Source organism: Aethalodelphis obliquidens, unplaced genomic scaffold (genome assembly GCF_003676395.1).
Source record: "Aethalodelphis obliquidens isolate GAN/ISIS:26980383/991018 unplaced genomic scaffold, ASM367639v1 scaffold25, whole genome shotgun sequence".
Classification (NCBI taxonomy): Eukaryota; Metazoa; Chordata; class Mammalia; order Artiodactyla; family Delphinidae; genus Aethalodelphis; species Aethalodelphis obliquidens.
This window is the reverse complement of record NW_020837969.1, coordinates 20,325,486-20,332,861: the sequence shown is the minus strand read 5'-3', so window position 1 is coordinate 20,332,861 and position 7,376 is coordinate 20,325,486. Positions and strand designations below refer to the sequence as shown.

Here is a 7,376-nt window from a genome sequence, read left to right as displayed (position 1 = left end):
CAATATTTTTACATTTCTCAATTACTCATTTCCCAAAGTAATGTCTTTTCTACTCTATAGAAATCTGGGTTTATGGTCACCATAAACATCTACAAAATGCCACTTCACTTTCTCTGTTAGTATTTGGGATGTATCTACAAAGTAATACGCATTTAAATTTAGCTTTAAGTATACTTTAAAATTTTTGTGTTCACCCTTTAATTTTTTTTTAAAGTCATTACTCTTCCTAAAACTGTAAGTTCAGAAGAATCGCAAAGAATGTATCTGGGGAAGTACCTTTCTAGGCTACAATTTTTTTATCTGGAAGACTAAGAAGCTGGATTAGATGAGCTCTCAGATTCCTTCCAGCTTTTGGTTAGAAAGCGTCAAAAATGAAGGAAACTCATTTTGTTTTTTCTGATATATTAAATTTATGTTTCTCTTTTTTGTCTTTCTAGATTATACTACATTTACTTCTTTGGCTTTTTAGGTTTTCTTTTGTAGTCTTCCTCACCACTCTTTTCTAGTTTAGAGGCATTCCCATTTATATTTCAGCTTCTTGGGTAGGGGGATTGTAACCTTGCTACCGTAATAAGAGTAGGATGGCTTTGGTATGGCCCCAGGGCTATGGTGAGAGAAAACCAGAGGGTCTCACTTGAAAGAATTGGGATGTTACATTTTATTTCTGGGAGGCAGTGATTTTGCCAGAGGGAAGGAGTCATTCTACTTTAGCAGGTTTTTTTTTTTTCTTTTAAATATTTCTTTGCATCTTTACCCTTGGACTCTAGTGCCTGAACCTACAAGTCTGCTAAATCCTTCCATGATTTTTTTATCGCACTACATACAACATTCTTTCAAATGCAAGGTCAGAGTATAAGTCTCTTTTGATATCATGGTAGTAAAATGAGAAGTGGTGCTTATTTCAGATAAAACCTCTTTTTACCTTCCACAAAAGCTTTATTCTGTCACACATAATATCTGATTTTTACATGTCAGTAAAAAAAAAAAAAAAGAATAAGACTGAGGAGATGGAGTAATAATGTTTGTAACTATTGAAATCACAGAAATGCATGGCTGGATGATACACTGACAGGTCATTTATTTCACCGTCAGATACATTTGCTGTTGAATCAGCCAGCGAAATGGGTCTAAAATCTTTTTATGCTGCTACGTGGCATCCAGGCCTAATGCTTCTTTTTCAACATTGTTAAGTCATCAATTTAGGCCTTTAAGTATATTTCAGTCATCAGACCTTCAGCATATAGGACTTTTTTTAAAAGACTGGTAAATATTAACTGAGTACGACTCCGTAACACATTCAAAGTGTAATTTCCTTCATGCTTTGAGGGCAATTGGAGGAGACACTTGCACATTTTCTTTTGAATGCTCATCTCTCAAGTTAGTCCGGCTTAATTAAGATCTAGGTATGAAGTCCCAACTCCTGACTCAAAGTTCAAGGCTTACACAAAAAATGATTTCATTCTTGAAGTTTGGAGAAGTATGAAATTGATAAAGCCCTTATTTCCTCTTCTCTTAACTGATTACAAAATAAATTGTATAAAACAATAGAATTGTATATAATTGTATTGTTTGGCCCATAACATATAGAAATGTTATTTGCCAACACCAGCATGAAGGAGGTGAGTGGGAGCAAAGTTGTACTGGGCTAAGGAAATGATACCAGATGGTAACTCAAATCCACAGGCACAAGTGAAGAGAACCAGAAATGGTACATAAGAAGATATAACTACATATATAAGTGTTATAAATATATACCTGCTCTCCTTTCTTTCCTCAGCTCCTTTAAAATAAATGAAATTATATAAAGTAATAATTATAACAATTTATTGTTGGATTTGTATGATATACAGATGCAACTGAATAACAATAATACCACAAAAAATCAAGCTCTTCAGAATTAATGCTTCTATATCTCAATGGAATTAAACCAGTATAAATCTAGAGTAGATTCTAAATTAAGATATATATAAAAATCCCCAGAGCAACAACTAAGAAAATCCTTTTTTCAAAAGTGAAAAAACATTAAAGAAATTAGAATGTTACATTAAAAATATTCACTTAGTGCAAAAATACTCAATGTAAAGGAGGAAGACAGAAAACAGAAGGTATGTGGCAGATGTAATCTATCAATAAAAACTTAAATGTGAATAAATGAAACAATCCTATATATATATATATATATATATATATAGGATCGTATAAATATATATATATATAAATTTGCTTAGTTAGATATCGAACTGGTATAATGACCTATACAGGATAATAAAACCATAAAATTTGGGCTTATCTTCTTTACCATACAGAACTCATTTCCATGAGACAGTAATCATTTGCATCTCATCAGTTTGTTTTTTCAATATCTAGCCTAATATTAATAGGATATAGAATGTTTCCATTAGAGATTCAGATGACTCAAGTGGCTTTGTTAAACAGTGTTCTAATATCACGTGAAAAGAGTTTGCTGCGATCATTATTTTACCTTGATTTTTAACATTTAATATCACCTACTGTTATTTATTGATATGCAGCTTCATCTAAGAAATGAGGTGGCCAGAAGCAAGCGTTCCTTGATACTAATCCGCCCCCGTCACCACGACACAGACTCAGACTTCAAAATATTTATGTATAGATGATACATGGACATGCAGAATTTTGAAACGAATGCTGGTCTTCCTTTATGGCTGAAGGATTATAGTTGAAGTTATTTGGAAGTACAGGGTGTCTGTTCTCAACATATAACCTCAGCCCCTAAACCATCCTCCTTTGTCCTCCTTTGTAATATTGGAGCTGGACCTTGTAATCAGTTCTCCTTTAACACTTGGCATAATGTTAAACATTATAGTAGAAGGCTCTGGAAGGATACCACAGGGGAGAAGACCCCCTCTTCCAGAAACCAGTGGTTTTCCCCTTTTGCTATAGTGATATGCAGCTGAGCTGCCATTCTCATGTGGGTCACTCAATAGTGTGTCCCCTGTGGAGTGGATTCTTAGCACGTTTTGCCAGAACTCCAGATGCAGCTTTCTCGTGAGATTTGTTCTCACCTCAGAGGTAGCCACTCCCAGCAAGTTTCAGTGCCCTGCTCCCATCCTCTTCAGCTGGTGGCTTCCTAGTAGTGTTGCTCGAATCCCTTTGTGCAGTTAGTTTCTGCCGGCCAGGCGTGGTGTGCAACACCTCGGTGAAATACTCTGCCCTCCAGTGGGAGACAGTCGCACCTTCTGCAACTGGTTCTGAACATCAGTCTGCGTAGCTTTCTTCCAAGTTTCTCTTCCTTGAATACTCTCTTTTAGTCCTAGAGGTAGTGACTGCCACTTACATCTGTCTTTTCTGTATTCTTTAGATTCTCTTTACCATTCTTATTGGTAAATTCCCTCTTATGAATTAATAATTCTTCATATTTCCCAGTGCAAACGACTGGTTTGGTTGCTGCCCGCCAGCTGACACTGGCTGATAGAGACGCAGATCTTTGCAGGGAAACAGCAGGGAGATGGACGCACCCTGCCTGACAACATCCTGAAAGAATCCACTCGTTGCACTTGGTCCTGAGCTTGAGGGGAGGTGTCGAAGTTCTCTTCCTTAAGCTTTCGACAGATTTCACTACACTTTTCTTTCAGTAAAGTTATTGCGTACCAGCCACCTCTCCCACCCCCGGCAAAGAAAAAAGGTCTGTGGTTTTGCGGGGATAATGGAGCCACCAGGCCGCAGTGCGGAAGTCCAGGCACTGATCCTTGACCTCGGGGCACTCCCCTATCTCTCAGGCGCAATGTCTGTGGGCACAGATGGGTAGGACATGCTAGAACTCGGGGATAAGAGGGTCATGCGGCTTCCGGGACCATCAGCAAGAAGGACAATACCAACCCGCGGAAGAAAAAGTCCAGGAAGTCCTCAGAGACACTGACCTTCCCACGGACATGCACCAGGAATTCTAAGCACTGTGCTACTCTGACGAGAAGGATGCACCTCCACTGTTACCCAGTGACCCTGGTCAAGGCCACCGCACAGTTAAGGCCAAGTTGGGCCCCAAGAAGGCGTGGTCCTGTAAGTGGATGCCATTCACCAACCTAGTCTGCAAGGCTGAAGCCACGTTCTTCTACTGGCGACAGGCAGCTGAGGAGGGCAAGGACTACCCCTTCGCCAGGTTCCATAAGACTGTGCAGGTGCCAGTGTATTCAGAGCAGGGATACTAGCTCTATCTTCACGACAACTCTTGAACAAAGGCAGAAACGACCACTTCTTTGACCTCAGCCGCCGCTTTGACCTCTGTTTTGTCATTAGCCACGATCGGGATGATCACCAGCGGTTTAAGAAGAGGTCTGTGGAGGACTTGAAGGAGCGGTATTACCATATCTGTGCCAAGCTGGCCAACATGCACGCCATGCCAAACACAGACCTCAAGATACCAGGGTTTGATGCTGGGCACCTGCAACGGCGGAAGGAACAGCTGAAGCGTTGCCGGTAACAAGCCTCAGAGCAGGTGGCGGCGGAGAAGTACCCGCTACGTAAGCTGCGCCAGATCTAGTCCCGGCAGAGGAGCGCGAGGAGCGTAGCCAGGACTCGCTGAAGCTACTCGCAGCCGCAGACCCCGCTGCGGAGCAAGGACCCCGAGAAGCAGCCGCCCCAGGAAAAGGAGGCCGAGAAGCCAGCTGTTCCTGAGACTGCAGGCATCAAGTTTCCAGACTTCAAGCCTGCAGGCCTCACCCCGCGGAGCCAGCAGAGGAAGCTGCCAGGGTGCGGGCCAGAATATCAAGGCCCTGGAACAGGTGCTGGGTGTGGAGCTGAGCCTGACACCCGCAGAGGAGCTGGTACGAGCCAAGGACCGAACTGGTGCGGCTGAACGAGCCCAGGCAAGCCTGCGCCAACTGCGACGGTGAGCTGCAGGTGCCTGCACGAGGCTCTGGTCCGGGCTGGGTGCTGGGACGCCGCCATGCCAGCGTCTTCCCGCCCGCGGTGCCGAACCTGGCCTCGACCCTGACGCCAGCAAGGACACCGTCATCGACCATCGTCGTGTGGTGGGCACACCCTTCGCGCCCACGAGGAAGCGACGGGAATCGTCTCCAGCTCCTCTTCTGTGAAGGAGGCGGAGAAGCCGTGTGAGGCCACACGTGGTGTGGGATGCTGCTGCGTAGAGCTGGTGAGTTGGGAAAAAAACAACCCCAAAATCTTTTTACCTAAATGAAGACTGTAAGGGAAGTAACTCTGCACATCAAAGTATGCAGTGTTTCTTCATACTTATGTAAATATCCTATGTTTATGTAAATATTTGTTTTTTCCAGTAATTAGCTTATAATAGTTTATCTATGCAAACTCATTTTTAAAAAGTTTTTTTTTCCCTGAAAATTTAGAGCACCGGAAAGATTCACAATGAATTGCACATGTTATTGTGTAGTGGTGTTTATTACATTTCCTACTGAAGTATCTTATTCTTAGAGCGGAGGGAGCTAAAGCCCTAGGGCAGAGTTGGAGGAAATCTTTTGAGTTTGAGTTTGAAGGTAATGGCCATAATATTTAGTATTTTAGTTTATTTTATATTCTATTCCATAAAAGAGTCTATTCTGTCTTCATATGTAAAAATTATGCTTCAAGTTACCATTAAATTTCTTAATATTTTCCTTAAAATTCCTAACACAATATTTAAGTTCCACGAAGATATACATGTTCAGCAGTGATTTTTAACTGTGACTTTCTACCTCCTGGTTGGTGGCCAAGTTCCCCCAGAAGTGCAAATTCCCTCGTATGATATGTAATGACTACACCCTTAGAGAGTCTAAACGCAGTTTCAAGCTGGTTCAATTCAGTTTTTCCAGCCTTACCTGCCTACTAGATAGCTTACCACCTGCTTCTTCTTGGGCTTAAAAGAATCCTTAAGCTTTTTAAAAAAATTTTATTGGAGTATAGTTGATTTACAATGTTGTATTAGTTTCAGGTGAAGAATCCTTAAGCTTTGAGAGGAGACATGTTATCAGGAAGAAATTCAGGTGGGGCATATGCAGTTTTGCAACACGGGCAGCTCTCCTTCTGGGTGGCTATTGGGCGAGGTGTTAGCTGATGATAAATTGAAACCTCCTGTAGATGATATCAGAAATGGTAATGGTTGTTCCATGAGCCAAACTTGATCATGTGAAGTTTGGGTAGTTAGTTTGTGCACTGTACTCTCTGTAGTCCTGTGGGGCAACTTGGTCCTTGAACAAGAGCAACGGTCTCTCTTGGTTGTCTTTCTTGGTGTGTACCTGTTAACCATTTCCTCTGGACATTCTTGCTCTCTATGATTGTGATCTATCATTCTAATTTTCCTTCTTTTCTTTTGTTTTTATCTCTACCTCATCTTCCCTTCCCCCACCAAAAAAAAAAAAGAAGGCCAGGACAATTATTTTATACTGTGGAAAAATCTTTTCCTTGAATCTCCTCCCTTTAGTGGAAACCAACATTCTTTGAGTTCCCCAAAGTCTTAGGATTTTGGAGTAAATAGCTAGAAATGGAAATATTTGGAAGCCATCTTTGTTTTTCTATCCTGCCATAGACCTCACCTTAAGAAATAAAGACTCAATTTCCCTTTTGCATTGTCAGAAAGAAAATGGGAAGATATGAGGAGAAAAGAACCCAGTTTCATAACTCTGAATTGCAACCCGCTATAGCTTGGTATTTCAGATATTGTTTCTATGTTTCCAGTTCGATTGCAAATTCCATGAAGGGAGGCAGAATGCAAAATAAAGTCTTTTTATTATTATTTGGTAGAATTTTGCCAAAAACAATGTTACTAATTTCTGGGTGGGGGGTGGTATGTGCCCCCTTTTAATAACTCATTGATTCTGAAAGATTATTTTAGAAACAAGGGCATCTAATCCAATGTTGGGAGACCTTAAAGTCTGCTTTTCCTTGGAGACGTAAAGACTGTTTTCCACGGCTGTCAGTGCATGATAGCAAATGTTATCAGGCCACGCTAGAATCATGCAGTTAATTTTTACCTTGCTTTCACTGTGATTTTACTTAGAAACCTCTCATGTAATAACCGTTTGAGATAGCTGCTATGTAATCAGAAATGTAGCCTCTTAAGCTTTTTAAGTGCTATAGAACTTTAATTTGTAGTTTGTGAAATAGTGCTTGTAATGATCATTAATGTTTTATAACTTGAGAAGGAGAAATCACAAACTAGAAACGGCAAGATTAAGTAAAAAAATAAAGACCTCAAGCTCTTCTCACTTCATGGGGTTAAAGATTGTAAAGAAATCTCATGTCTATAAGAAACATTCTGCAAATAATAAATTTACCAAAATTTAGTATTTCCATTTTACAGGTTGTCTAATGAGTTGACAACGTTAACATAATACTTCTAAAAATAATTTGTTTTCTTCCTAGCTTTTGATTTACATTATTATTGT

General features: G+C 40.6%; 1 pseudogene; it reads left to right on the top strand.

The window, feature by feature from the left end:
- Positions 1-3,763: 3,763 nt before the first annotated feature.
- Positions 3,764-5,176, top strand: LOC113628951 (DNA methyltransferase 1-associated protein 1 pseudogene; annotated as a pseudogene).
- Positions 5,177-7,376: the final 2,200 nt, after the last annotated feature.